The sequence below is a fragment of the Chiloscyllium punctatum genome, chromosome 17, assembly GCF_047496795.1.
Source record: "Chiloscyllium punctatum isolate Juve2018m chromosome 17, sChiPun1.3, whole genome shotgun sequence".
Classification (NCBI taxonomy): domain Eukaryota; kingdom Metazoa; phylum Chordata; class Chondrichthyes; order Orectolobiformes; family Hemiscylliidae; genus Chiloscyllium; species Chiloscyllium punctatum.
In genome coordinates, this window is record NC_092755.1 from 97,104,728 (window position 1) to 97,122,927 (window position 18,200).

Consider the following 18,200-nt stretch of genomic DNA (forward strand, 5'->3'; position numbering starts at 1 on the left):
CAGGTGACCCGCGCATGCGCCCTCGAACGGACACCCGCAGCGTCGAGAGGTGAAGAGCTGTCCCGTGACGTAATCGCGTATTCAAATGAACAGTTAAAGAAGCTTTTTAAAGTAGCGACCGGCTCGAGCTGGGGACCGGTACGGGCGCGATGGTCGGACAGCGGCTCGAGACGCGGTGCTGCCGCCACTGAAAATAACGGCAGCCAGAAGGCGATCGGACCGCCTTCCATCAATTCATGAGGTAAACTCGGGCTGACTGTGATGAGAAGTTGACGGACCCTAATGGGAAATGGAGATTTAGTGAGCGAGCGTTGTTCATTTCCGTTCCGTAATTTCACACTGACAAATATATTCTCGGGTGGGGTAAATGATAGTGACTCCCCTCTGCCGGACCTAGTCCGCTCCAACTATCCCAGGTCACAGAGTCCGTTCCTTATTTTTTTGAGCGAAAAGATAACGCTAATTTGGTCATTCCGTTTCAACTGCTGTGGTTGCTTAAGAGATAAGGGAGTAAATTGATCGCTGCTTTGTGATGGGTGCGCAAGCAAAGCGAGTTGCGGCAGCTCGCATCTGGAGGCAGGGATCACACTCGTCTAACAGAATCACTGTGCAAAAAACCTCCCAAGCTTCCAAGATTATTTTTTGTGTGTGAGAAAGACAGTTAATGCAAACATGATGGTGCACGCAGTTAGAGTGATTGAGTGAGGGAATCGTGTGGCTGCACCAGCGCCGTTGTTAAACGCTGTTGGTAACTATCCAGGTTGACCTTTACCCTCACTCAGTACCATCATATCACAACTATGACTGCGCTTCTCCAGTACCTCGTGGGCTGGTAATTGAACTGCAAGACGTAGAAGCAGAAGTAAGTCATTTGGACCATCAAGTGTGTACCACGAATGAGGTATTGCTGAACTGATACTCCTCAGTTTCATTTTTCTGTCGTTTCCCCCATAACGTTTTACTCCCGCATTGATTAAAAGCCTGTCTCAGCCTTGAATGTTCTTAACCCTGCCTCTCTTTTAAAACAAAAAAAAAATTGCTGGGAAGACTCAACAAGTTTGGCAGCATCTGTGGGAAGAAAGTCAAGATCAGAGTGGTGCTGAAAAAGCACAGAAGGTCAAGCACCATCCGAGGAGCAGGAAAATCGACGTTTTGGGCAAAAGCCCTTGCTAAAAACCTTCTGTGCTTTTTCAGCACCACTCTAATCTTGACTCTAATCTCCAGCATCTGCAGTGCCCACTTTTGCCCTTTGTGTCTTGAAATGTTAACTTTGTTTTCTTCCCACAGGTGCTGCCAGATCTGCTGAGTTCCACCAGCAATTTCTGTTTCAAATCTCCAGCATCTGCAGTCCTTTTAGCATTTAGCTCACTGCTGCATCTCTTCCAGCAATGCCCACTTTGAAGAAATCCAACAGGATTTCTGTTCTAAACTTTCTTCTTGCTCTCCATCATTACTTTTGTTTTCTTGCCTGAAATTTGACATCGTCTCTGCCAAAAACCACTTTCACATCCACATCTCATTACTCCAGATGAAGAATCACTGCACTCAAAATGTAAACACTGCTTTCCTCCCAAAGATGCTGCCAAACCCAGAGTTTTGACAACAATTTGTGTTATTATTCCAGTCTCTCTAGACCTCTGTGGTGAAGTCACATTTTTTCTTACTATTCTCATATCTTGATGTTATTAGTATCCAAAAATTTATTGACTATTGTATTGAGCATACTCAAAGATTGAGCTTCCATAGCTTTCTGAGGTACAGGATTCCAAAGATTTGCCATCCTTTATGAAGAAATTCTTCCTTACCCCAGTCTTAAGTGATCTATTTATTCTGATCTATTTATTGCCTCCTAGTTCTTGACTGAACAGCAAGGGGAATTCCGGTGTTTACCCGTTGTATTTTATAGGAACTTTGAGGTGTGCATGTACTGAAGGTTTCATTCTTTGAAAATATGAAGAATGAATACAGACTCTGGTTCTTTAACCTCTTCTAGAGCAAATGTAAAGCCAATTCTGTCAAGTGCACCTGCACAGGATAGGTTGGATTGCAGTGGGTTGGTACAGGTAGTGGTGTGGCAGGAGGAGACCATAAAACGCACTTGTACAAATCTGTTTAGTTGCTTTGAACTTTAGATTAGCTGCTTTGTGTACATCATGAATTTAATTGTTCATGCTGTGGGATTTCTGAAGGGGATCAGTTGGAAGCAGGAGGCTGCAAAGGAGTTGGATAGGGGAAGAAATGACTTCTAAGGGCAGGCAGTGGTGGTGATTGGATGGGAGTGCTGTTGGAAGGAGGAAGAGTCTTAAATCAGTTGACAAAGGATTATTCATCAAACTGGGAGGCAGCAAAACCTGAAATCCGAGGTAATTAATTCTTTGAATGAGGATATGGGATCTTGAGCTTAAGGGAGTGGAAGTTTCAAACACTAGATTAAGCACCCCATTTATTGCTGAAAATGTGTTGCTGGAAAAGCGCAGCAGGTCAGGCAGCATCCAAGGAGCGGGAGAATCGACGTTTCGGGCATAAGCCCTGCTGCGCTTTTCCAGCAACACATTTTCAGCTCTGATCTCCAGCATCTGCAGTCCTCACTTTCACCCCATATATTGCCCCCAGCGCTGTTCTCTTGGGAGAATGCCACCTAAAGTGATATTTCATTAAAATGTATATATCTGTATTTTGCAGGAATGATCTGTAGTATTGTGTATGTTTTACATTGTCTACCAGCAAACTGGTACCATGGCTCCCCAACAAAAAGGCACACAGTCATTGTGATTATGCAAAGTAGTGATGACACCTGTTTCAAATGATTGCTAATTCCCGCAGTCTGTCTAACAACGTGTGGTCCTTTCAGCAGTTTTCTGGAATTATTGAAACACCTTTCAAGAACTTTTAAAGATTGTTCAAGTAATTAATTATAAATGAATTCACTGCCTCTAAAGCAGAAAATTAATGTACACATTCACGTGGATAGCTTGGGGTGTAGCTTTTCAAAACTTACCTAACCTTCTGGGATTCTTGAATTATGGCAGTGTATGCAGTTTTGGGAAACCTTTTAGTAAATTGAGAAATATAATCTTCTGTACAAGGTGACAACTGAATGGAGTGGGAATAGAAATTAAAATGTTTTCTACAGTGTTCACCAAAACTTCAAACACTGACAGTTCACAGCTCCTTTCACAGAACTAATACAGACATGAAGGGCTGAATGATATCCTTTCATGTGTCTAAAAATTAAATAGTCTTGTAGCAATTTACAATGGTGAATGTTGATTCAAAACTGACCTGAACCATGATAACAAGCTTTAGTTTTTGCACACACAAATTCCATGTCCTATATAAAAGTTCTGACAGTACAGGCAATTCCCGACTTGTGAATGGATTTTGTTCCTGTTTCTGTTTGCAAGTCGATTTGTATGCTAGTCAGAATACAACACGGTCAAAGTAAAATAGCTGCTCATTAGTACGAGGAAATGTTCATATATCGGACCTTTAAAGTTACACCCCTGCTTAGGATTGCATACATGTGGAGCAATATTTGTAAACTGGAAACCTCCTGTCTATGTAATTAAAAGACAGTGTGTATCATTACCATTAGTTCTTCTTGAAGTATTATTTGTGTAACATGTAAAATGTTGTGATTATTTGAAATTCCACTTGCTGATTAAGCTAATAATCCAAATGACTGCATGTAAACAAAAATAAGGAAATGTATTTGAGAAATCCGTCACTAATAGGAAAATAACTAAGTTTGGGAGAAGATTTGTAGCTCGGGTGCTCGTTGTTGTGGTTCTGTTCGCCGAGCTGGGAATTTGTCTTGCAAACGTTTCGTCTCCTGTCTAGGTGACATCGTCAGTGCTTGGGAGCCTCCTGTGAAGCGCTTCTGTGCTGTTTCCTCCGGCATTTATAGTGGCCTGTCTCTGCCGCTTCCGGTTGTCAGTTCGAGCTGTCCGCTGTAGTGGCCGATATATTGGGTCCAGGTCGATGTGTTTGTTGATAGTCTGTGGACAGCGGACAGCTCGAACTGACAACCGGAAATGGCAGAGACAGGCCACTACAAATGCCGGAGGAAACAGCACAGAAGCGCTTCACAGGAGGCTCCCAAGCACTGAGGATGTCACCTAGACAGGGGACGCAACGTTTGCAAGACAAATTCCCAGCTCGGCGAACAGAACCACAACAAGGAAAATAACTAGCCAATTTTTAAAGTTACCTGGCCAGATAGAAGTCCAGAATAAACAATTCTTGGTTATGAAGCTATTTAAAGAAAAAGGCACTACAAAGAATTGTGTGGAATGAGCTGCCAGAGGAAGTGGTGGAGGCTGGTACAATCACAACAGTTAAAAGACATCTGGATGGGTATAAAAATAGGAAGGGCTTAAAGGGATATGAACCAACTGCTGGCAAATGGACCAAGATTAATTTAGGATATCTGGTCTGCATAGACGACTTGGACTAAAGGGTCTGTTTCTGTGCTGTATATCTCTGTGACTCTAATAGGGATGCACAGAGGTTCTCTTCATGAGGCAGTGAGCATAGCTAAGGTATTAGATGCAAAATACTCATTTATCTTCACCAAGGAAGAGCTTGATGCCCCTGTAGTGCAGTTCAGACACCAGATGGATTAAAATTGAAAGAGAGGAGATATTAGAAGGACTTGGTGTGCTTAAAGGTGCTAGGATACTGAAATATGCATGGAAGAATGCTGAAATAAGTTGGAGAGGAAATTGCAGAGGTGTGAATCCTCATTGTGTACAGGGACTTCAAGACTAAGGAATTGCAAATATTGGATATTTCAAAAGAAGTATGTATAACTGCATCAACTACTGGCAGTCAGTTTAACCTTCGTCATGGGTCAACTTTCAAAAGCAATAATCTGGTATAAAACTGAATTTGCTTGGGACAAATGCAGATTAGAGAAACACAGCATGGAATTGGTTAAAGGGAAATCATGTTTAATTAACTTGATGTTATTAATGAGGGTAATGTGGATGATTATGTTCAAAAACTTTTTGACAAAATGCTCCATAGGGTTTTGCCAACTAAATTGAAGTGACAAGGGTAGCATGACTGCAAGTTTGACTGAGTGACTGAAAAAATAATGCTAAATGTTTGGACTGGAGGCTGACACACTGTGATTTCGTGCATGAACTAGTACTAGGACCCCTAATTTCTTTGATATATATTTAATGACATCAATTGGATGTAAGAGCTCAATTTCAAAATAAGCAGATGTCACATGGTCTGATAGTGATAGGTTAAAAAAAAGACATTCAAAGTTTGATGGAGCGGACAGATGTCAGATTGAACTTAATACTGAAAAGTGTGAAATGGTACATTTTATTAGAAATAATGAGGCGAGGTTATACAAAACCAAGACATAGGATCGCAAAGGGACAACAGCATTCTCTGGTATATGTGTGCAAATATTTGATGTTGGCGGACAAATTGGGAATGGTTAAAAGGCATCTGGGGTCCTACGTTTTATGAATAGAGGCAATTTTGTTAACTGTACTTTTGAGGGTTTTAGAGATATTAGTTCCAGGAATAAATGTTTAATTTGTGTGCAGAATGTAAAAGCTAGGGCTATACTCTTTTTGGGAAATGTATACTTGATGGAGCTCCTCAAAACCATGAGGAGAATGTAACTTCTTTTAAAAGTTACATTCTCAGGTGAACTGTAACAATTGGTGTCAGTGCACATAAGATGTTGAGATGTTGAAGGTGTTAGCCCCCTGTGTTCCCTGTCTGTGCCATAATGTTTAGGCTGATTCTAATTAAAAAGTGATTTAACAGAGTCTTATATGGATTCATGCAGTGTTTGAGCGAAGTACAATGTAACTCTAAGTACAAATTCACCCCTCAAACGTGTGTGTGTGGTGGGGACTTGAGTGTCTGAGAGAGTGTAAAGTGGTCTAAGTCTGTAAGAGGGTGAGTGTCGGAGTGTGTGGATGTGTGTGCCTGGGGTGGGGGGTTGTGAGTGTCCGAGAGAGAGAGACTGTATATTTGTGTGTGTGGTGCAATGGTGGTCACCTGTAGTGTGACATGAACCCAAGGTTCCAGTTGAGGCCCTCCCTGTGGGTACCGAACTTAGCTATCAGCCTCTGCTCGGCCAATTTTCACTGCTGCCTGTCTCGAAGTCCGCCTTGGAGGATGGTCACCCGAAGGTCTGAGGTCGAATGTCCTGGACCACTGAAGTGTTCTCCAAATGGGAGGGGACACTTCTGTCTGTTTAAGTAGAGCAGATAACAAGAAATTGGTGGCAGAGTTAAGAGCTTTTTTGTCAATCATCTGAAATTGATACTCTTCCCACTCAGTGGTCAACCCTGCTGCCTCACAGTGCTTGGGACCTGGATTTGATTCCTGCCTGAGGCAACTTTCTGTGTGGAGTTTGCACATACTTCCCATGTCTATGTGGGTTTTCTCCGGGTGCTACGGTTTCCTCCCACATTCCAAAAATGTGCAGGTCAGGTGAATTGGCCATGCTAAATTGCCCATAGAATTAGGCGCATTAGTCAGGGGCAAATATAGGGTAGGAGAATGTGTCTGGGTGGGTTCTCTTCAGAGGGTTGGTGTGGACTTGTTGGGCTGAAGGACCTGTTTCCATACTGTAGGGAATCTAATGTAGTCTAAAATCAAGTGACAAGGATTTAGAATGCCTGGCTGAGTATACAGTAGAGGCAGAATCAACTATGTTCTCAAAAGGAAGAGCAGACCAAAATCTTCCTTCTATTCTGTAAATAATTGATTCTTTTAAATGGGATCAAACAGTTTGCATAGTTTACTCTAAATGCACACTTTCTCAGCTGAAATCTGTTTACAGTTACCTAATTTGCAAAAGAACACATTAAACAAACTTACTGGACCATAGTTTGCCCAAAGTTTTCAAGCACAAACCTGTTGCATCATCACTGTTGAACTGCCATTATATTTGATTAAATAGGAAATTTGGAAAGCTGCTTTTGAACAGGTCATACTTGTTACTCAAGTACTTCTGCTGAAAGTTTAAAAGGTCTGTCTCGAGTTTTCTTGGTGCGAAATGCTACGAGCACGAAAAACCTTTTCTGATTTCCTTCTCTCTCGGTCCATATTCATATCATTTATTTTCAAAGTGTCAGTGAACAACTGGGGCTCTAAAATTGATAGGTTTGAAGCATCACTGATAAAATAAAGTTCAACTACTTAATTGGCAAAACCCATGTCAACAAAGCAATGTCTTCCTATTTTGGGCACTCATTCTTCATCTGCACTCAAAATACCTTGTCCCAGTTTTCCAGGTTTTCAGCAGTATGTCGATAGATAGCTGCAGAAAAAAATCACTGGTTACCTATGTGCCTGAATAGATTACCCATCTTGACATTAATGATGTCACATAACATCCTCAATTGCTGATGTTCTGTAAACCAAAACACTGGAATGATCATACTTAACAATGTCGCTTTCTGCATCAAATTCAAGCTTTCTGATGGTTGATTATTTGCAAATAGAAACCAAAACATTGGCATCAACTCTGTTCTTTGGAACACCTTTCAGCTTTTGATAAATATGGTGCGCTTTCTGGAATTGATACTTGTACTACAGCTAAATATGTGAAAGTCTTTGATAGGCTGGGTTCAAAGGTACTGAGGTTGAATAATATTTCTGCTCTGATTACTTCCAATGTTCCCTAGCTATCATGATAGAAATCCATTGGTTAGATCGCAACATAGAAAATAGGAGCAGAGCTAGACTATTTGGCCCTTTATGCCTGGTCTGCCATTCATTATGAACATCGCTTATCATCCACTTCAATAGCTGGTTCCTGTTTTGCTCCTCTGTCCTTTGATCCCTTTAGTCCCAAGTAATATATAGGTTCACCATTCTGGGTAAAGAAATTTCTGCTGAAGTGGTCGGTCCCTTCTCAAAATATGAACCTCTCATTGCTGAGGAGAAACACTTTGTCGCAACCTTTTTCATGGCATTAGTTGTCAAATAGGGAGATAAAAAATATCAGTTTGATTCTAAGTGCTTCTGTGCGGAATATGCCACTAGAACAATTTTGCTCACAGTTTTGACCTGTGTTTTCCTATGCATCAAGTCTTTCACTAAGATTGAGTTGCTATAGACTTATTAACTTTTATGCTGCTCTTGATGCACCTAATGTGGAGATGCCAGTGTTGGACTTGGGTGGACAAAGTTAAACATCACAGTACTCTAGGTTATAGTCCAGCAGGTTTGTTCAGAAGTACAAGCTTTCGGAGCACTGTTCCTTCATCAGGTAGCTAGTGGAGCACAGACAAACTCTAACCTCACATCTTTTAATGCCTTTTCTGAGCTGAGATGTCACTTATTTTTTAATAAAACCTTAAGTTATTTCAGGAATGTGACTTGAAAGAATTTCTGGGATTTACATATTAATTAAGTGAAACCTGCAATCCAGTTTAAACGATGAAAGGCTTAACAGCAATCTAGGTTTGTTCAATACACCGAATCAGTTGTATGACACTTTGATATTTTACTATAGTTTCTGTGTCTTATGATCCTGCTCCACTAGCTACCTGACAAAGGAGCAACACCTCAAAAGCTTGTACTTACAAGTTAACCTTGTGTTGTGATTTTTAACTTGATATACCTGTAAACCTTTTGATGCTTAATGGTATGATAGGCTTGTGCAGATCAGCTGTCACTATTATTTTGAGACAGCACAGGCAATTTTAAAAACATAGCTAAATGATGAGGTGCTTACTGACTTTCTATAACGATTGGAACGAGCACCAGGTCGACCTCATTGACTGTGAGATCCTTGACTTGGAGACTGGCTGACAGATCTAAACAGGAGATTCAGAAAGTCTCCCCCTTTTAGGCACTGGTTTTGAGCTGGCTGATCAAAGTCCATGTGAGGTGACTTGGTGATGGGTTGCTGGCCTCTGTCACAAAAGCAAAGTGAAATAATTGCACGCTGTGCAAATTCCCCTCCCATTCTTGAGTGGCTAACATTTGATGGCATATCAGCATAAAGTGCACAATACTCTCACTTCTTTTTGCTATGAAATTGCATTCCTTTGACTATTTGGATTTGATTAATGACTTTCCCTTGGACATTTTGTGTTGGTGAATCATGTGACTGAAGTAGGTAACGTGAGGATATTTTTCCCCTGGGCACTTGCTGGCCTGGAGCTTGATTAATTGGTGTTGACTGTTGAGGCTTGGGAAAAACATATGGAAGTTGTGGACATAGAATATAGGGTCGATCCAAATATCTTTTCCTCCATGCACGTTTGCAACTGGGAAATGATTGTGAGGGATTTAAGCTGACATTCACCGGTAAGATGACATTTTTGGTGCTGTACAGCTTCTAATTAGTTATATTCTGATTCCTTGTTACGTTGGTCAGCAGACACCTATGAAGTAAATGGCCCTTCCCTGAAGAAGGGTTGCTGGATTTGATCTATTTTTAAAAAAAACACTTTTCTCTCCACCGATACTGTCAGACCTTCTGAGTTTCTCTAGCAATATTTGTTCTTGTTTCAGCCCTATCCTAGGCTGGCTGCTAGGCATTATGAACTGAGTGGCAGAATATATATACTGGAATCAAAGGCCATCTGGTACAACGACAGGCCATATTTGATAAAATCCAGACTATCCAGTACAAAACTTGAATTCTGGTCACTCTATTACTGGTTGAAGCATTCAATAAGCTGCTTTTATTCAGACTATCCTTCTCTGGTTATCCCTGCTCAAAGCTGATTTTGTTATTGTTAGACTGGGCAACATTGAGGCATGCTGTTGGCCTCAGCACCCCCTAGATACAAAAAGGAAATATTATCTTTGGTTTTGCTCTTGATTGGTATTCAATGACCCTTATCAAAATTCATTTCTAGCAGTTGGATGATGGCAGGATGGCCTCCAGTGTGAATATCCTTTTTTGTTTCATTTAGGCTTACATGTCAAAACTACATTTTGCAGGCATTGAAAGATATCTGCAAATTTTGGAAGGTACTCTAGGATAAAATTAATACTTGTAGGAGAGGAGAAAAGCTGGAGAAAATTGGCAAAAAGAAAAGGAGGGAGAAAATTGGATTTGTGATTTTATTTGGCACTTTTTAACCTACTGTGGTGAAACAACTAAGAAACTGTTGTGACTGAAAACAAGACTGCTTTTGAAATCACTTTAATTCTTTTTATGCTCTAGTAATGATAAGAGTTACTTAAGTACTGAAATACGTGAGTGTGTCTGTACAAACAATATAAAAAGCAAATCAGTGTTTCAAGGAAATTGGTTTCTCCATTGTTTTGCAGAATGGATATTGATGATCCTCTTTTAAATAACTACTTGAAGTTTTAATGAATTTTTTATGACTGTACTACTAACAGTGTTTTAGGATGAGAACTCATCAGTAAATTTGAAACAATTTAAAGTATTATGGGATTGCTTGATTCTTACTGAATTTGGACATACCACTTTCTACATTGTAGTTTTAAGCTTTGGAATGTGGAGACAACAGCTTGAGTTTCCTAAGGGTAATGAGATCTTCTAGCCATACAAAGTAATCTGTAATTTTATGCACATGGGTGTTGGTTGAAAGATCATAGATAAATCTGGGATGTAGAACAAAGAGCAGGAAGTGTTCCACATGGAACAATCGTTTTGTGATAGTCACTCCATGCCAGTGGATGATTTGGTAAACAAAAAAAAGGGTCATTATTGACATACATTGTTAACTCTGTACTTCCTTCCAGATGCTATTTGATATGCTGAGTATTTCTAGCATTTTGTTTTTACTTCACACATCCAGAATCTTGAGATTCAAGATTAACTTTTGAACCAAGGACAGGCCGGTTTATATTGTTTCTCTTGTATATGATTTGGAGATGCTGGTGTTGGACTGGGGTGTACAAAGTTAAAAATCACACAACACCAGGTTATAGCCCAACAGGTTTAATTGGGAGCACTGCTGATGAAAGAGCAGCGCTCCGAAAGCTAGTGCTTCCAATTAAACCTGTTGGACTATAACCTGGTGTTGTGTGATTTTTAACTTCTCTTGTATTAACCTTGGGAGTCGGTTCAGTTCAGTTAACTGATGGTTGGTTTGCAATGCAGAATGACTCTAACAGCATGGGTTCAATTCCCACACTGAGGCTACCATGAAGAATTCTCCTTCCAATCTCTCCCTTCACCTCTGAGGCAAGGTAAACCACCACCAGTCATCTCTCTGAGTAGCCCTGCAGTCCACTAAAACTATGGCGTCTTTATCTTCTTTATTAATCCTGCTTGCTTCCAAAACTTGGGTCCACTTCAGTCATCCCAATATATAATTGTTGGATATGCTTAGACCAGTCAGGAGGAGATTTTGTTTTTAAATGGATCATTTACCAGTTTAGTTTGGGAATTTTCTAGCATGTATAGCATGAGCAAAAGGAGAAGCTGATGATAGTTGCTTCGCAGAATGATGCCATTAAAGCAACACCACTAATTCACCATGACTGCAAGTTAAAGTTCATGTTTGGGAGTGGTAATGTCACAAGTAACATTAAGAGACTGAAGAAAAACTACTTGTTACAGCAACTCAAGGGGTCTTCCAGAAGAGCCATCAAACTAAATTTAACAACAGACTCTTATTTGATGAAAGCCAAGCCAAATAAAAACTGAAAACAAATGTAATTTTATTTTGACATTTTAATCAACCTTGAATGATTGACAATTTTCACAATTTCATATACTATGACTTCTTTTCTAATTGAACCTTTTAATTAAAGCTGGTTCAGAGTTCATTTTAACTCTGATGTAGTCGTAAATAATAATTTTGAAGATGTGTTAATGGAGGGGCAAAGAACGCTTTGTGGTGGCTTTTGATTTTTTGACAAGAACATCCAGAAATCACTGAAGGTGGTGCATCTCTGAGCAAGTGGCAAGAATTAGATTCTCTTCCAACAGTCCTCTTCAGATCCTATTATTTATGTAGTAGAGATTATTGGAAATATGAACGAATAAAGGAATGATGTCAATGCACCTGGGTCTTGTGAATATTGGGTGCTAAACTTTACCTCCTTAATCAATTAAAATCAAGGACAGAGGAAAAGAAACAGCAAATCACATACTGCATTTCAAAATAGAGAAAAGTGAGGCATAGCTAATACTACCAACCCCCTTTTTGGGTTGACGTTGCCCTATATAGAACACATTCTGTGCATTTAGTACTGCTTCCAAGTGGCATTCAACATGGAGTATTGATTCATCAGCCTAGGGACGATATGTGGTATTAATCCTCTTGAGGCTTCTTTGCCTGTGTTTGGCCCGAAATCTCTGGTTTCAAGTCAATGCTGAGGACTCTTACGACAGTCCTTTCCTCCTCACTACGATTGTATGCCGCTGCTGTCAGCTCTGGTGAGATAATCCTGCATAAACTGGACAGGATGCAGGAATGATGCTGCAAGAATCTATAGCATTAGCTTGTAAATATGATCGAGTATTTTGGTCACCAGCTCTTGCTTGACTAATCGCCACCAATCTGGATACCTATGACTGCACAACCCCCATAGCATTCTGTTTTTGTTAGTGTTCTCTCAGTTACTACTGAGAAATTAAAGTTGTCATTTACAGGTAGAGTGCAAATTGGGTAGTAAAAATGCTGAGAGGCTGTAACAAAATTTTTTCTTTTATAGCTGAAGTTGACTGTTGGTTATAAAATCCATTCATGCTACAAATGTTGATATTTGCTAGATATTGTGCTTTAATCAATTGCAAAAATAACCAGCACTTTCAATCTTAATTTATCACTTTATCGAGTGTTTTTTTTTGTCATGATTTGGTTAGAACTTTCTAATTCTCTTGAGAGTAACTTTGTATTCACTGCAAGCTTGAATGTGTCAGGAAGGTTTTCTTTGTTTTGTGGTTTCTTCATTCAACTTATTGGTGTCTAAAATACTTCGTATTAATGTCATTGATGATTTACTGAAAGTGAAGGATATCCTGTTTGTTTTTGTGGTCCCAGGGGCTCAACCAATCATCTCTACCATCATTCGTTTGTAAAATACTTTTCCATTCAAGAAATTCAACTGTAAGGTTGAGAAGATGTTTGCAGATTATGTGATGGTGAATAGCATAAAGAAAAGGATCCTTTTCATTTTGATAGTCAAAATTTTAATTTGGTAACGTGGAGGGAGATTGCATTAGTAGGCATCCTGTTGTGGTGTAGTATGTGGAAATCATTACTAGAACAACCAAACCTGGAAAAAATGTAACCATGTTTGTGCAGCTACTACATAGTCTGTAGATGCAGCTGTTAGGAAGGACTAGTTTCCTGTTTACTGCAGTTTATGTTGGGATTCTCACAAGGTGTACGTGTGTGCGTGTGCAAATGTATGTTTTTTAATCGTCATCTCCATCCTGTCATAGGGATACTAAGCTGAGTCGACATCTTGAAGCTTCAGGACTTGAATTTAAAGAGTGTGTATGTGTGTTGATTTGACTTCAATTGAACTGCTGAAAAATTTCAAATAATGTGTACACAGATTTTTAAAGGTTTGTGACACCCTCATGGTCACCATGTAGTAAATATTTGAGTTGTCCACATTTCACTTTCATTTATTTCAACAATGTTATAATCAAATTGCTCCAAGAACAGAATTTGAGAGCAGTCATTTATGCTACTGCTGTAGCCATAAAATATTTCTCCAAGGCATGTAGCTGCTAACTAGAAGGCTCAAGTGACCCTATTTGGAAAGGAAATAAGAAGGATACTTGATGTAAATCTTGTTTTAAATTTGTTCATTGACTTGAGATGCTCTGATCTGATACGGATCTTGTGCTTATTCAAACCTAAATTTGACAATCCAATGATATAAATTGTATTGTTCAGAAAGAGGCAACTGAACGAAAGCACTCTTCTGCCAAATTACACAGCAATGACTGTTGTAGATGCAGAACTGGATCAATCCATTTAGAAAATCCTTAGGACACCCTGGAGCATTGTGGAAGGGCTGGAAATCTCTTGTAATAGCTCCATTTTCTGTAATTGCCAAGTCTAGAACCTGAGTGTTACCTTAATGCCCATGAGAGAGAAAATTGATTCTGACTCTTGGATGGCGACACAGTGGTTAACACTGCTGCCTTACAGCGCCAGAGACCTGCGTTCAATTCCCGCCTCAGGCAACTATGCAAATTCCACACAGACATTCTCCCCGTTTCTGTGTGGGTTTCCTCCGGGTGTGCCAGTTTCCTCCCACAGTCCAAAAATATGCACGTTAGGTGAATTGGCCACGCTAAATTGTCCGTAGTGTTAGGTGATTGGGTAAATGTACGGGAATGGGTTTAGGTTGGTTGCGCTTCGGCAGGTCGGTGTGGACTTGTTGGGCCGAAGGGCCTGTTTCCACACTGTAATCAAATCTAGTCTAATAAATCTAGTCTAAGTGGTAGGTTTTGTTTAATTATGGAAGTATAACATTGACATGGTTACGTAGTGTACTGGTCATTTTTGTTGCAATAGAATCTATAATGTTGCTGCTTGCTTGCCCTTAATCTTTGATATACTGCATTTGTTTTCTAGCTCTCACCAGGAACAATTAAACCTCTCTATAGGACAGGAAATGTACTAAAACTACATCACGTTAGCAAAGCATCTGAAATGCAGTAGGAAGGAAGCATGTAATGTAGTTTCTATGCATTGCACTTCACGAAAATGTAGTTAACACTTCTAGTACCATAAAAAAACCTTACTTGACAGTAAAAAATGGGAAGCTTGAGTGCAAGTTGGTGAAGTGAAAGAACTGACTTTATTTTGAATTACAGGGGAAACCTCGACTATCCGAGTGAGATGGGCTGACACTATTTCGTTTGGATAATTCATTATTTGGTTAATCAATTCAATGCCTTTCCTCTGGGGCTCGGAGTTTTGTATTAAGTCTGCTCCCCGTTCAGGAGTCTAGCAGCAGCACAGCACGTGCGAGCCCTCGCTCCCCCCTTTCCCCCCCCCCCCCACCTTAAACCTGGCCCCAATCCAGCCCCCTAATCCTGCTAACACCACCCCCAAACCTGCCCCCTCATCCCATCCCATCCCATCCCATCCAACACTGCCCCCACTCCAGCCCTCCAAACCCTGTCCAACATTGCCCCTGTCTGCCCCCAATGCACCTCCCCCAATACTGTTCCCCCTGCCCCACCAACACCACCGCCCCCCTGTTGGCTGCCTCCCCTACCCCCTTCCATCCCCTCCCCCTTTCCAGGGCAGCCAGACTGGACACCAACAACAAGACTGCTGCTACTGCCTTTGGGGGGGGCGGTGAGTCTCCAAATAGCGCACGCACATACACAAACTTTTTACTGCAACATTTTGACAGGTTCCACCTTTGCCCTGTACAGGATAATGTTAGAGAGATTATTTGGTGAAGGGAAGGTTTAGGGTACACGCCTGTGTAGAACTCCAGGGAAAATGTGGGAAGAGAGAGAGCGAAGATGGGGGCTCAGTCACTTAGAGATGGTGCCTGCGCTCCCATCAGTCTAGGCCTGTTTTCGGCAGCACTTTTAATCAGTAAACAAAAGACACTATCAGCTTTGGACACGCCTCTTTGATGTAATTTTTCTGTCGGGACCTCGCGATCTCCTTCGGATAATCCCGTATTCGAATAATTGAGGTTCCTCTGTATGTACTTGGCTGAAGAGTCTTCACTGAAATAGTTCTGGAAGAACAACATGGGGAGAATTTTGTTTTTTACATTTTAAAATTAATATGTCAGAAAGTATAAACATGTTTTAGTTTGATGGATTGCCTTGAATAAAGGCAAAATTTACATTTGGTGTTGATACAAGAACCAGTTTGAGAAAATAATTATAGAAGGGTTATAATATCTTGTGCAATTTTTGAAGTTTGTTTTATAGAATGAAAACATCACTGCTAAGGCCAGTATTTACTGCCCATCCATCATTGTCCTGGAAAACTTGGTTGTCAGCTACCACTTTGAATAACTCCAGTCCTTTGGGTATAAGGATGGCTACATTGCTGTTTGGAAGGGATTTTAAAAAGGATTTTCACCCAGTGACATGGATGAACGACAATATAGTTCTAACTCAGGATGGTGTGGCTCCGAAAACATTGATCCTTAGCCAACATCAGTTTCAGCTCTTCTCCAGTCCAATAAGTGCCTATCTATTGCTATCCTCTGATTCCTATCTTTTAGCCAACTTCTAATCTATGCTACCAAGGACCATTAATCCTAAACATTTCTAATTTGCTAATAAACCTGTCATGTGGCACCATATGAAATGCTTTCTGAAAGTCTAAGTATGCAACATCCGTAGCTCTACCTTAACTGCTGTCTGTCACTTCGTCAAAGAACTTAATTAAATTTATCAGTCATGACCTATTCTTCTCAAAGCCATGTTGACTGTCTAACTTATTTTTCTCTGTAAATTTGTCTTGTCCTATATTATGGCCTCCATCAGATTTTTTTTCCCTATTGATGTCAAGCTGACAAGTCTATGGTTTACTGGGTTATCCTTTGCTCCTTTCTTAAATAATGGTGTTACATTTGAATTCTCCTTTGCCCCGAACACAATCCATGTTCAAAGAGGTATTGAAAATTTGCTCCCTTATTCCCCCCCCCCCCCCACCTCAATTTAGGATGGATCCCATCTGGGCCTTTTTAGCACCTCTTCTTTAACTATTGTGGAATGAATGATGTATTGGCACATATATCTTGAAGATACAGTGAAAGGTGTTTTGTCACTGTAATCAGGTGAATTACAAAAAGAATAAAGAAAATTTGCTTAAATAAGAGTTCTCTATCCTACGCTGGTCAATTACTGTAAGCACTTTTTCAACTGTGCCATTGTCACCATTTTATAATTTGGTAAAGACAGAAGCAAAGTTCTCATTTAATATCTCTGCTATGTCCTTTTTTTCAATGAGCAGCTTACCCTGCTTGATCTTATGGGCTCTGCTCTATACTTCACTGATCTTTTACTGTTTATATGTTTGTAGAACATTATTACCATTTTGTTTTAGTGCAACCTGTCATCTTTTCCCAGTGCTGCTTCTTAGCAACCTTTATTTCAGCCTTAGCCTTTCTTCTTCTATATATGAGAGAATCTTCCTCCTCTTTGCCACTATTATTCAGGTGTGCATTGTATGCTTATTTTCTCATCAATTTCCTTAGTCATCCAGGGTATGCTACCTTTGGGTTCTTTGTACTTATTTCTCATGGGTACGTACCTAGTTTGCACACTGTTCATCTCTCTTTTGAAAGTTTCCCTTTTTTTATCCACCGTTTTAACGATCAAGATGCATCTCTAATCAATGTGCTTCAGTTCACCTTTTAGACCCGTAAAATCTGCCTTTTTCCAGTCTGTGATCTTAATCCTTTTCAAGCTTCTTACTGAACCTTTATTAGATTATGATCACTTTTGCAAGTGCTCCCCCACTCTGATGTTTTCCACTTGGCCTCCCAGCACAACGTCCTCCCTGATAGAACTGGAAATGTACTGCTCCAGAAAGTTGTTCCTTCACACATGGCAGCAGTTTCAGCCCTTCTGTGCCCCAATCTACCAATAGCTAATTGAAATTGCCAGCTATTGTACTTAACCTGCAAATTTCCATAATCTGCCGTCAAATACTCTATTCTACTTCCCACTCTTTGGAGGTCCATAATAAATAACCAACAAGGTCACCATTACTTTCCTAGCTTGGCTTATTAAATACCTCATCTGACCCTCTGCAACAGGACCAGCCTTTGACCTCAGTCTCTAGCACCTGGCCCTTGTGTTACCTTTTCCCTCTCCCTTTTTTGCACAAGTGTACAGGATCAGTGTCTTAATGTGTGGAAGTCCAACACCGGCATCTCCAAGTCATTAATGTGTGGGCCCCTTCTCTATCCTAGCTCCTGAAATGCACACTGGCTGTTTCTAAACTGACTTCAAGTAGGATTGAGTGAGAGTGTCTCTTCATCTTTGTTTTGCCTCATTCTCTGCTGACTTAGATTCCATTTTGAATATCTGAAAGGAAAAGAAACTAGGTTAGAGTTGAAAGAAAACAAAGTGAAATGTGCATACTTGCATAATGTGCATCTCTAAAATTAGAAGTGATTGCAGGATAAGGGAAAATAGGAAGTGAAGAGGGGGGTTAGGTATAGGTACTATCATCATTGTTCCATCAGGTGGTTGCAACCTTTGTGCCTTTTTCGACATAGAACAATTGAATGAATTGCAGTTACAAATACATGCTAAATTATAT

At 40.3% G+C, this 18,200-nt stretch overlaps 1 protein-coding gene across 3 annotated transcripts in view; it reads left to right on the forward strand.

Annotated features, from left to right (window-relative positions):
* The first annotated feature begins 120 nt into the window (after nucleotides 1–120).
* The window catches only part of LOC140488170 (protein-tyrosine sulfotransferase 2-like), a 91,707-nt gene continuing 73,627 nt past the window's right edge, over nucleotides 121–18,200 (forward strand). For all 3 annotated transcript variants that reach the window (XM_072588025.1, XM_072588026.1, XM_072588027.1), the window contains exon 1: nucleotides 121–241. The gene's annotated coding sequence lies outside the window, so the exon portion shown is untranslated. The remainder of the gene's footprint in view (nucleotides 242–18,200) is intronic.